At 36.9% G+C, this 14,177-nt stretch overlaps 1 pseudogene; it reads right to left on the reverse strand.

Annotated features, from left to right (window-relative positions):
* Positions 1-11,548: 11,548 nt before the first annotated feature.
* LOC102522829 lies at positions 11,549-13,409 on the reverse strand (annotated as a pseudogene).
* Positions 13,410-14,177: the final 768 nt, after the last annotated feature.

The following is a 14,177-nucleotide window of genomic DNA, read 5'->3' on the forward strand; positions in this document are numbered from 1 at the left end:
CAGCTTTTCTGGTCATTCTCCTGAGATTATCATCTTGTGACTCCTTTCTTGGGGGAATGTCTCAAAATTCCAAACGTGATTGTAAATTGCAATTACCAGATTAAGGTCAAACAAGCAGGTAAATCAATAGCTCTGACTCCAACAATGGGCCTGGGTCTGGGAGCAGTGACCAGTCAGTCAGAGTTGCAGACCTCTTTAAGACCCAGTATTACTGAGCCTAAGGATAGCCATTTTATATTTCTCCTTCAGAAATACAGAGAGATCTATATTGAATGTGCATACATCTTTTCCCCTCACACAAGTTCACCTATTTTATATAACAACTTGCATCAATGCAGTTCATTTGTTTAATTGATGAACAAACTGTGGTACATTAATATCAACTAGCATTCATAGTTTTAGTTCTGCTTCACTCCTTGTTTTGTTGTGTAGTGTGGATTTTGAAAACAAAGCATAATGCTAAGATTCAATGTTACAGTATCACACAGAAAAAGTCTACTGCCCTAAAACATTGACTTTGCTCCAAGCATTCTAATCCCCCATTTGCATCATCAGATGATAGCCACTAATCTTTTAGCTTTTCTCTATAGCTTTGCCTTTTCCAAACATCAAACACCTGAAACAATACACTATATAGCCTTTCCTTGCTGGCCAAACCTAAAGATGGGCAAATTAATTAAAGTCCATTGCCACAGGCAGTAAGGACAGTATTTGTGAAAACTCATGTTCCAGTTTCCCACAAAAGCGCAATACCTCTGATTATAGACCATTAAAATCTCTGACGTAGAGCAAATGATACCGGCATGGAATTCTCTCAGCTCTTCCAAGACAAGTTCTCAGAAGCAAGATTCCTAATTACAAAAGTCTACTGAGAGCTAAAATGTTCAGATATTTGTGCTTAGGCACTTTGCCACTCAGGTTTTTTAACCTGAGAGCTTGCTACCAGACAGGCCCAGCAACTTGCACCAGATGTCACTGTAATCTGAAACAGCAGGAGCCTGTGGAACTCTCTCTGTAAATATCCTCTCCAGGGCCATTTCTTGTTTGTTAATAAATCAAATGGCTTTGGGTACTCAGACTGCCTCCCAGTGGAGACCTGTGCAGTAATTCACACTGAATGGTGTACTTTGATTTGAGATATAGGTGGTTTTATCCCATCATCCCTCCAAGATGTAAGCAGCCTGGTTCATGTGTTAGGTGACTCCAATGCCCACGCTCTTGAAGTCATGTTGAGAATCTCAACTTGGCTCTCTGATATGATTCCTTGGATTCCACAGCATCCAAGATCTATTTTCTCAGGGATATGTCAGGTCCTCTTCTCCCTGCTCTAGGACTATATTTAAATTTTTTGTCTTATACATTGTTCTATTCATCTTTTGTGTAAAAGGGCCAAAAATACTTTTCTAAAAGCCCCCCACAATAAGTATTATCTTGTTCATTCCTTCCATTAGAAGAATACCCTGATGATACCTCAATTCTGCAGGATAATGACAGAGGAGATTGATGCCCATCCCCCTCTTCCAAACAAATGGAAGTAATGAATTGCCAGTGGGGATTTGAAAGAGAAGAAATCTAACAAGATGCACATGTCCGGAAGGATCCCTACTTCAAAAAGACACTTGCACCCCAATGTGCATAGCAGCACTATTTCCAAAAGCCAAGACATGGAAACAGCTTAAATTTCCATCAGCAGATGACTGGATAAAAAGATGTGTTACATTTATGCACTGGAATACTATTCAGGCTTTAAAACTTACAATATAAACCATTTGCAGCAATATGGATATCCCCAGAGAATCTCATTCTAAGGGAAAAAAAGGCAAAAACAGAAAGAGAAGTGCCATATGAGATTGCTCATGTGTGGAATCTGAGGGGAAAATAAAATACAAAACAGAATCATACTCATAGTCATAGAACACAAACTTGTTGTTGCCAAGGGGGTTGGGGTTGTGAAGAGACAGACTGAGATTTCAAAATTTGTAGATAGTGACATGCATATGCAGAATACTTAAGAAAGGTTGCACTGTATAGCACAGGAAACTATATACAAGATCTTGTGGTAACTCACAGAGAAGGAAAATGTGACAACAAATATGTGTATGTTCATGTGTAACTGAAAATTTGCCCTCTACAATGGAATTTGCACAACATTGTAAAATTTATCTAACTCAATAATAAAACAACAACAACAAAAAAAGTTAGAAAAAGAAAGGTAAAGAATCCTAAAAATATGGCTACTAATTTGTTCACGTCTTTCCATCTAGCTAAACTGTACTTTTGACTAATGAACTTTCCCCACATTTGGTTAGCAGGAAATTTCATAATTCCCTTAATATTTGGATAATAGTTTAAAATAATTGGTTAGCAGTGATGGTTTGTTTGTTTGTTTGTTTTATTTTTAACATTTTGAATATATTATCTCATTTCCCTCTGAACTGAGCAGTTTCCCCTCCGAATCTACTGATTTGTTTAAGAATGGTCCAAGTTAGGTGATGAATTATTTTCGTGTGTTGCTTTAAGGATTCTCTTTTAGTATTTGCTTTTAGAAAAATTGATTATAATGTGCCTCAGTGTGGTACTCTGTAATATTTGTAGTTGTTTGATCTTACATCTGCATGTCCATTTGTTTTTCTCAGATTTGAGGAGATTTTGTCACTTGGTCTTCAGATACGGGGTCTGCCCCTTTTCTAACTTTTAGTTTGGGAAATCTGCAATCTGTATAGTACACTGTTGGGTAGTGTTCCTTAAGTCACAGGGTTTTTTTCTTTGTTTTGTTTTGTTTTTTTTTGTTTTTGTTTTCTTTTTTTCCCACTCAACTGAGCTGATAAGTTTATATCAATTTTTACCCTAATTAACTGATTCTTCATTTTGACTGAACAAGTCGGCTAACATCTCTAATAAAATTTTCATTTCAGTTGTATATTTTTTTCTGTCAGAAGTTCTATTTAGTACTTAAAAGAAAACAGTTTCTAAAGTTTTGTTGATATTCTCATTTTTAATTCTCATTATTGTTCATTTTGTTTTCTATGACTCTTCTCCTTTTACCTAGTTGAATGACTTTATGACATTTATTTAAATGAGTTGTTATTGAAGCTCAAAGGTTTGTATTTCTTTAGGGTCATTGACAGGAGCTGCATTGTATTCCTTTGGGTTCTAATGTCTTTGGGTTCTTAATTTTAACTTTGTATTTTGGCCCTGAGCTCTTTTAGATACAAACAACTGTCCAAGTCTGTGCATTCCTAGGAAATACCTGAGACATATAAAATTGGTAATATAACATCAGTTACCAAAGGAAAAATAATTTGGTAGTAAAATCAGGGGAGTTAATAAGTTCAACTGCTTGAGATTCTACTTAACCTACACAGGAAAATAATGCTATTTAAGAAGAAAACTAAATTTTTATGTTTTAACTATAAGTAAATCTAAAGTGAGATGTTAAATTCTATACCACAATTTAGGTAAAATTCTAGATATTATATTGCAAATGATGTTATATTGCTTCTTCAAAAATGATTTTCAAACATTAAAAAGGATGATTTTAAAAGGATACTGATCTATCAGAGAATTTGAGTGAGAACCTAGATGATTAAGTCATCAATCAACGAGATAATCATTGGAAGTTAGTAACAAAATATTTGCTAAGAGCTCATATATGCAAATGGTAAGACAAGATGTTCTAACCTTTTAAACTCCACCCTGAAATATACAAATTTTCACACCCACCTATGCATGAGAAGATCAATAAGAGATTGGTGAGGCAGCTGAGAAGTTCCAGCGTCTGGAGGAGGAAAAATATATCTGAGATTACACATGCTGATTAGAGTAAGAAGAGTTTCACTTTAATGAATGATCCATTCTGCAATATAGCATAGCTCAGTGCCAACAGAGAAGCCTTTAGACTAAAATTTCTCCCACTGAGGAAAATTAGAGTGAAGTGTGATTTCCTCACCCTTAGGGGATGCTTCCAAAGAAACCCACATCTTTCTTGCTCCACCCAGAACTTTGAGGGGTTTGAACAGACAAATTGTCTTAGGACAACTAACAGCAACTAAAAGGCAGTGGAGTCCTCTGGCAGCCGTTACATGAATCTTAATAACTGGCTGCAGATCCTATTAGCCATCTTGTAGACTCTACCAGAAGCCCAATTAAATTCTTGGAGGAGACTGCCCTGAGGACCAACTCCACTGCAAGATTCCACATGCCATATAAAATAATTGAATTTCACCTTGCCTGGTGCCCCGTGCTACTCCGCAGATGTCACAATGGCAACTCACCGATCACACATGATTCTCTGCAGAAGGAATGTGCATTCCTAAAAGATTACAATAGGATATCAGCAACCAGCTCAACTCTCATGGGACAGCATAAAGCACAGAAATTGGGACACTTTAGAAAAGTCCCCTGGGAGAACAGGAAAGCTCTCAGGTTCTCTCTTGGCTTACAGAGCTGAGACAAGCAGAGCCTCACAGGGGTGTCTCTGACATCAATCAGATGGTGAATTAAGAGGCCCCAAACTCCCCTTTGCCACCCAAATATCAAAGTTTAATCAATTCCCTATGAGGAGAAACAGCTCAGGGTTCGAATTAGAGAAAATCTGGTAACACAGAAGAACACAATATATAGGAATAACGATTCATAAAGGGAAGGACAAACAGCTTCATTTGGTCACATCCTCCCATCCTGCAGGACAGCACTACTCGGTGGCAAGTGGGCACTATCCAGCTAACAGAATGCCTTCTAACTAGAAATGAAGGAGCAGAGTATATGGCTAGACTCCCTAGGCATTCAGGGCATCACCAGGAGGATCCACCCAGGGCTGGGATGTATAGAGACAGCTAGAAGAAAGGAAGAACAGAAGGTAGCATGGTTAGCCATGCAGTGTCACAATGGGTGCCATGTAGTCCAAGCAGATTCCATTGGGTTTCACTCCACAGAAATCTGTGTTAACAGACACCAGCCACCGTTCACCCCATGTTCCTTTGGGAAACCATGATCCACAGGGGAAGCCAACCAAAGCCTCTAAGTCTGCATGAGTGCAGGATTACATCCTAGAAACTTCTGAGCGCTCTCCTCAGCCATGCATGAACTTTAGGATAATCTCCCTAGATTTGCACATACACACAATGATCCTGACTCTCATCACTGGCCTCTATTACCTATAAGACACCAACAGTGAGACAATGCAGACATTAAAGTGCATATTGGTAGCCAAGTACCCCAAAGATGCCTAAGAGCAGAGATTTATAAATATCACTACTCATTCCCGCCCAGCACCACGACTACTTGAACTGAGCCCTTTCATCTATATACACACAAGCCCCTGTCCCAAATCTTGTCCCTGGCTTCCTCGGCCATGGGCAAGCCCCTGGGGAGATCCTGTCAACAAAAGCACACACTGACAGCCAGGATCTGCACAGGAGTTTCTGGACCCAAATTTGGCTTTGTTTCCCACCACTGACCAGTCCCTCAGGGCTCACCCACATCTAGCCCCATTAGCTGCTCACTGCTATACCTGACCCTCACTGTGTGACTGTGGCAAAACCATGTATTCATAGGAAGGTGTGCTAATAACCAGGGACTTTCCAGCTGCTTGGATCAAGCCCTCTCTCCTCTCATTGGTCTGACAACTGATCTCATATGCAAATAGCCCTTCTGACTGCATCTATATGGTACCCAACTTACTCTTTTTATTGGCACTTAATGCCAAGCACACACCCTTCTGGAAACACTGGAGCCACGAGGGGCATGCTGAGAGCTGGGGCCTCAAAACTGTCAGTGTGTCCACAACTGTCCAAGACTCTACTTCCTAGGCCTGGCCCATATTTTTAAGAGGTTTTCTGGAAATGGCCCAAGCCACTTCATAGGCACTTGTAGAGGGCTGCCACAGTGGTGTGTGCTCTCCACATTCTCTGGCTATTACAATAGCATGGACTGTTCCCTACTTGATGGGGAAGGAGGCTTTACTAAGGACAATATCCCTTGCAGCTTCAGAAAACCTGCACAGTGCTTGCCAAAGGTTCCAGGCATCAACACTTTGGGCCTCAGCATTCAGAGTCACTGAGATGTCACATCTTACCACAGCCCATGCCACTTGGTGTTACAGTGAGTTCCAATGTGGCTCAAACTGCAGGTGAATGTTTCTCCTTACTGAAGTGAGTGCTTATATTCTGGAAGAGGTTACTGCTTCTTCAAACGTACAGATGACTATGGAAGCCTAAAAGCATCATGAGGAGTGAGGGACATATGAAACCAACAAAGGGACAGAACAATGGATATAAGAAAGAAAGGAAATAAAGAAAGTCCATAAATTTATGGGCCATTAAGGGAATCAAGTTACCCACCAACATGATGGATACTGAAAAGGGGCAGTAAGGCTGAAGCAGAAGGAAACATATCTAGAGAAATAAATTCTAAGAACCTCCCACACTTGTGAAGATTTTGGAGATGCAAGTTCATGAAGCTAATGAGCAATCAAATCCATAATTTTAATCCAATAAGATGTTTTCCAAATAAGCTCTATTAGAATAGAACAGTCTAAAATCAAGACAAGGGTTCAATTAGAATAGAAAACTACAAACTCGACAGGGGTTTTATTTTCCTCCCTTTAAAGCAGCAAGAGAAATACTCCCTTTAGCAAGGGGACCTCCAGATGGTGATGAACACACTTCTCACCAAGAATCTTTGAAGGCAGGTGGATGTAGGCTGTTATATCAAAAGTGCCAAAAGGCAAACAAAACAGCAATCCAAAATATTCAGCCAAGTTGACTTTCCATAATAAAGGCAAGAGAAAAACATCTATACCCAACCAACCCTCCTTCCAAACGCAGTGGGAGTTGATGATAATTACACCTGTATTAGAATAAATGCTGTAATGGGTTCTTAAAGCTGATACAAAAGGAAGAAAATTAATAACATGCACAATATGAAACTGTGCAATGCATTGGTAAAAGCAGGGATAAAATAAAGATAGGAATACCACAGTACTATAACATGGTCATGTGTTAATCATTAATTCAGGACTCAAGTTTAAAAGCCAAAGTGTTAGATTTAGCTCTTATTACACTAATTGTATGGAATTATCATGACGATAACATTACAATAGGGAAAAACTGAGACTAGATAGGCTCTTGCAGAGGGCTGCCACAGTGGTGTGGAATCAACAGCCTCCCTGGAAAGGGGTAAGAAAAGTTCTGGTATTTGCATGGAAAGTCAGTTTTGTTATAATCAGCTTAAAATAGACATATATACAAAGTGTTCACTTAATATCAAGGACAAGGCAGTCCAAAAAATGACAGGTACACTCTAATAAAAGAGAAGAAAATTTAAGTATACCAGCACAGAAAAGTATCAATTCTAAAAGAATAAAGGAAGACAGCATGAAAGGGGAAAAGAGAAACAAAGATCTAAAACGTTGCCATAAAACAACAAGTTGGCCATAGTAAGATCTATCTTGTCAAGATTTACTTAAAAAATAAATTGATTAAATTATCTCATTAAGAGTCAGATGATTTACAGGAATGAAAACAAAAAATAAGGCAAAAATTATCCTCAACACTATGCTGCCTACACAAGTTCCTCTTCAGCTTCAATGACACACATAGAATTAATGGGAAGAGCCAGAAAGAGATATTCATGAAGGTGTCCATCAAAGATGGCAGCAGTGTCTACAGTTCTATCAGAAAAAAAATAAATTTTAAAGCAAAATCTATAAAAAGGGGCAAACAACGTTAACAGACAATGATAAAGGGGATAGATCATCAAGAGGATTAACATTATAAGTATGTACCCACGCAACATTGGAGCACCTAAATACAATGATCAAATACATGAAGACATAAAGTGACCAGAAGTAAACAATAAAGTATAGCAGGGGACATTCAAAATCTTCTGTCAACAATGGCTTCATCGTCCAGAAAGAAAAAACAATAAGGAAATATGGGACTTTAAGTAGCCCATATCGTAATGGATCTGCAGGCATTCAGAAGTTGCCATGCAACAACAAAGTCTATGCCTTCTCAAACTCATGTGAAACATTCCTCAGAATAGTTTAAAGGTTAGGTGAGCAGACTCAGTTATTTTACCAACATTAAAATCATCCTAAGTATCAATTTTGACAATATTTTAAAACTGGAAGCAAGAAGAAGAAGAAAATTGGAAAAATCAAAAATGTGTGGAATTAAAGCAGAAATGCTTGAGCAAGCTCTGGGTCAAAGATGTAACCCATGGGAAAATAAACCAGTATCTTAATACAAACACACACAGAAACACACATGCACACACACACACGAAAACAAATAGAGACAAACATGCTAAACACTATGTGATGCAGTGAAAAATGTTCAAAGTGGAAAATTTATAGTGAAAACACCTTCACTGAAAGCAAAATCTCAAATTCACTACCTAAATGCATACTTCAGGGAAGTAGCAGAACAATGAATCAAACACAAATGAATGGAAGGGAGGAGGTATCCAACACTGAAATTGTAAATGAAATAAAGATTAGTAAAACAACAGACAATAAAAAGTAAACCAAGAGATGACATTGCTGAAAAAAAAAAAAAAGAAACTTTAGATAGACTCAGAAAGAAAAAAGAGAGTTCTCAAATAAAAATATTGTATATAAAACAGAACATATTATAACTCATGACACAAAAATCAAAGGATCACAGGAAAGTATTAGAAAAACTTATAAGGCAAAAAAAAAAAAAAATGGATAACCTAGAACAAATGGCTAAATCCCCCAAAACATGACACACCAAGTCTGAATCATGACATAATAGAAAATCTCCAAAAAGCAAGGTGGTTCAATCAGTCATGAAAGACCTCACAATACGTCAAAACACATGATAGAATAATCTCACTATAACTTTCACCAAATATTGTAATAAATGTTTCCAAACTTTGCAAAAAATAGGAAGAAATGTAAACACTTCCAGACTTGCTTTCTGAGGTAAGTATTGCCCTGACCCAAGAGCCAGATAAGAATTCTACCAAAGAAATAATCAGCAAAATAAACAAGCCACCTCTGGAAGGAGCGAGAACACTTTGACAAACCATATATCTGATTGGGGATTAATATTCAAACTATATTAGGAACCCAAGCTACTAAATAGAGGAAAAACCTAACTAAATAATGTGAAGACAACTTCAAAAGATGTTTCTCCAAAGAAAACATGAGAAAGGGGAAATAAACACATTAAAATATGCTCAATATCTCAAATTATCTCAGACAAGCAAATCAAAAAACAGTGATAAACCCTTCACGCTCGTTAGAGTGGTCTATCGTCAAGAATGCAAGAGGGAGCAAATGCTCGAGAGACTGTGGAAACATGAAACACTTATGCACTCTTTGTGGGAAATGTAAATAGGCATAGCCACTATGAAAACAGCATGTAGATTCTAATGGACCAAGAGAAGAAGACTCAACCGAATGCTGTCTACAGAGATAAATCTGAGCTTTACAGAAACAGATCGGCTCAAAGTGCAGAGAGATATTGCATCCACATGGCAGGCAAAAGAGAATGCAGGTGGCTACACTCACACAAATAGCTTATAAGTAAAAATTACCCCGTGAGTTAAAGGAGGATACTGTATAATAATAAAGATTACAGTAAGAGCAAACACTTTTCCTCACCACAGTAGAATAAAACTAGAAATTAATAACAAGAGGAAAGATTAAATTAAAATTACAAGCGTGTTAAAATAAAACAGCACTCTTCTTATAAACAATAGGATAGTCAAGCAATCAAAATGAATATCAAAACAATGAAGAAATAAAAAAGGAAACACAGCACCCTAAATCCTATGAGACACTGTGAAGTAAGTGGTTTGAAGGAATTTTAGAGTAGTAAATCAATATACGATATAATACAAAGATTGTTGCTACTTAACTTTACAACTCCATGATCTAGGAGAACATCAGTATGAAGAAGAAAATTGAAAGGATGAAAGGAGATCAAATAATACGCAGACCAGGAAAATAATGGGGAAGGAAGGAAGGAAGGAAGGAAGGAAGGAAGGAAGGAAGGAAGGAAGGAAGGAAGGAAGGAAGGAAGGAATGAAAAAGAAAGAAAGAAAGGAAAGAAAGAAAGAAAGAAAGAAAGAAAGAAAGAAAGAAAGAAAGAAAGAAAGAAAGAAAGAAAGAAAGAAAGAAAGAAAGAAAGAAAGAAAGAAAGAAAGAAAATTTTGGTTCTTTACTAAAAATTGATATGGACAAATCTGTACATAGTCTAGGAAAATAAAGACTCAAAACACAGAATGAAAGAGGAGACATCACCACTGATATTACAGGGATGCAATGACTCATAGGAAATTACCATGAATAATTATTAACCAAACATTTGGATGACCTAGAACAAAAGATGGATTCCCAAAAACATACATCTACCAAAAAGAACTATGAAATATTAAAAAAGTTAATTAGACCAATAATATGAGTGAGTAAATCAGTAACCAAAACCTACAAACCAGGAAAAATCTATAATATGCCTTGCGTGGTGAATTCTGTCATACATTGGTAGACAATTTAAGATCAATCTTTCTCCAACTCTTCCAAGAATGTGAAGGGGGGAAAGTCTCCAAACATGTTTTATTATGCCAGCTTTATTTAAATACCAAAGCCAGAAAGGACAATACACAAAAAAACTTAGAGCAATATCCCTGATGTGCACATGTGCCAAAATTCTCAACAAAACACAAGCAAAATGAATTCAACAATACATTGAAAGGATCATACACGGTGAGCAAGGAAGTTAAGAATGCTTTGAATTATTCAAATCACTAAGTGTGACATGCCACACTGATAGAATGGCAGATAAAGCTCACACGATCATCTCAATAGATGCAGGGAAATCATTCGATAGAATAAAAGCATCCTTTTATTTTACTGCCCCCACAACACATTAAATCAACCCAACATCCCTGGACAGGAAAATGGATGAGGATACTGTGATGCGAATGTGCAGTGGAACCGATAACTTATATTCCCATCAAAAGTGCTCAAGGTTTTACTTTTCTCCATATCCTCACCAACATGTATTAGTTTGCTTTTTGTTCAGAGCCATTCTGACAGGTGTGAGGTGATAATTCATTTGTAGTTTATTATATTCCCAATAACTTGTGGCTCTGAAATTTTGGAGTAGCTTCATATGTTGTTTGCTCAACTGTGTCTCTTCTTTCGAAACCCTATTCAAATGTGTCTATTCAGAGCCTCTGGACCTTTGTTTATGTGGGTTCTTTGGCCTTTTTTTATTGTTAAGTCTAGGAGTTTCACATATATTTTGGATATTAACCCCTTAATGTATAATATTATGCATTATATATATATTAAATATAGTGTGCATATATATATATATTAAAATATAGAGTATATATATATATTAAATGAGTTCTTCAAATCCTCCCATTTTCTCTTCTTCCTTACAAGAAATTATTTAACTTTACTCCCAAATGATTACATCAAGTCATCATATCAATCAAACATCTAGGTTAAAAAAAGATAGCTTTGCCTACCGTTTTACTCTTAACACTATTTTAGAAAAATAAGGCAAATACAGGTCCACGTGCACTTTTATTGCTCACATAAGAGAACTGCAGGTATTTTGCTACTTGTTAACATCAACTTTAATCTATGTTATCCTGCATAATCTGGTAGTCCTTTGGTAGATCAGTTGTAATTTGGATGACGTTCACACCCTGAAGATGGTTGATGGGTTGGCCTTGAAATTGAGGCAACAGAGGTGTGAGCTATCATTGGCATTTGGAACCATAAGTTGCCTGCTGGTTGCAGGTTAGAAAAGTAAAACCCATTGGCTGATACATCGGGGTATCTAGTTGGAAAAGTAGACGGTTCCACCACCAGTCCAACGTAACTGCTCTGTACGGGAGATACGATGCGGTACTGAGAAGTAGACGTCGCAGTTGTAATGAAATTCAATATGCGGCCATTTGCTTGAGTGTAGCTGCTTTGTGAGTGCACGTGAAATGTGGTCAACTGATTTAAAATAGCATGTTGATCCACTGCAGTTTGTTCTGATGGTCTAGCGGACATAGATGATGGAGGAGAAAAATCATTTCTAATTGGGGTAGCTGTATTAAGGGTTCTCTGACTGGTTGAGGGCTTCCTTATGAAAGGCACATTTAAATTTTCGGAGGTTGACAATACACTCGCTCCACTAGTGCCCGCCCCCAAACCACAATTATTAGTATCCTCATTACCCCCTGCTTTAAAATGCTTCTTGTTGAAATCTTGAGCTAATGAAGATACCGCAGAAGCAACATTAATCCCGACTCTTCTTTTTATTCTCACTAGAAGCTGAGGACAGCCTCGTTTAAAATGTGGGTTATGGTAGAACTGCAACTACAACAAAAGGAGAAAGATTTTAGTAATATTTTAAACCAAGAAACAAGACTACAATAAGCCTCACCTATCAAACCTCAGATTTCAAGGTTACTACACAAAGATAATGTCATCAAAATATATACATTGTTGATTATTTTTGAAATTACTTATTGGCATATACACATTTAAATATTTTAGCCCTCAAGTTTAAAATGTTCGCACTTGCAGCAATGGCGAATGCCAGGTTGTAATAGCTTTATTCTGAGTTCTGATAAGATTCAAAGGCCCTAGCACAGTTTCTCATAAACGTGAATACTTAATGCACAAACTGTGCCTCTTTTTTTTTTTGGAAAAATAAATAAATAGTAGTAAGTAAGTAAATAAGTAAATAAGTAACAATACAAATAACAAGCAATAAATAAATAAATAAATACCATACATAAATAATTTTAGCATTATCAGTTGTATATAATTTCCAAGATCTAGTTTACATGTATATTTCCATAGATTGGTGTACAAAATTAAATTCAATATATGTCACAACATGGTAACCAATTTTTTTTAATACCTTGCTTAAAGTGGAGACTTGTTTTCCTTCTGCCAGAAAGTCAGCTGGAGAAGCAGATCTTTGAAAGTTCTGCTGCACTTTCCTAAACCATAAAGGTTGAGCTGTCTAACTAAAGTTTTCAGACTTCCAGTTTTGAATATTCTGAAAGGGGCCTTTCTCTCCAGAACTTCTTTCTTGAAGAGATCTTCATCAATCACTACCAAGGTTCCACTCTCATCCCACCAAATCGATTTAAATTGATCACTTCCAACCAGTTTCCAGAGTTTTCTTGGGAAGGTCAGAGAAAGAAAATCATCGTTTCATCTGGTTCAGAGACAGAAAATGTGTAACATGGACTTTTGTCAAGGATCCCTCAGACAAAGCCTGAAAAGCATTTTCTTCAATCACAGACCTCAAGTCCAAGTCCCCAGCGAATGTGTGATCACACGATGGAGGTCTACTGGAGTTTTCTGATGCATTTTTAGGAGACACATCTTGAATTTCTGAAGAAACATGTGACATCTCAATTACCTCTTTCTTCAGCCACTTTTCTAATCTGCATGGTTTTGGCACTGCCGCTTCAAATGCTGCTTTGGCAGGCCTGCACACACAGACTGCCTAGGCCATCACAGTGGCTCACAGCCTGAGTAGCTGTGACATCACAATCTGTCTGGTCTCCTAGCAATCTGAGTAGCACATTTGGCCAGCGTTTACTTCTCATTCATCCAGTTAGTGTAAAATATAATATAGGCTGTTTGTTGTTATAGTGTGACCTGCAAATATTTTTCCCACAAAATCTTTTAAATAAATTAATTTTGGGGTCCATGAAATGAACCTGATTTCCTTCCTTTCTCACACAAACTCATAACAGATTGGTGAACAGAGTTTAAATAAATACTCCACAAACTAAATATTTTATAATGTTTATGAATTTGAAGCCAAAATGTGTCTCAAACCTGTACAAAAATGGTTAAAATATTCCATTATTGTTTTTGATTAAAGTACAACCTAAATTAATTTGAATGTGAAAGTAGTTATTTATCGGGTTATTTTACATTAAGTAGCCGTGTTTTCAAGAGCTATGAATGCACATCAATTTATTTGGCATGTTTTTGAATACATGGTAAATATTTATGAAATAAAATTAGATTAAAATTACATCATCTACATACACTAAGGCAATCCCAAAGATTGGGAAATTTAAACATAACTTTTTTAATTCAGTGTTATAAATAAAAGAGATTACATGTAATATTGAAACTTAAATTTGCAAAATTGGCTACCTTACTG

The sequence above is a fragment of the Camelus ferus genome, chromosome X (assembly GCF_009834535.1).
Source record: "Camelus ferus isolate YT-003-E chromosome X, BCGSAC_Cfer_1.0, whole genome shotgun sequence".
NCBI classification, from domain to species: domain Eukaryota; kingdom Metazoa; phylum Chordata; class Mammalia; order Artiodactyla; family Camelidae; genus Camelus; species Camelus ferus.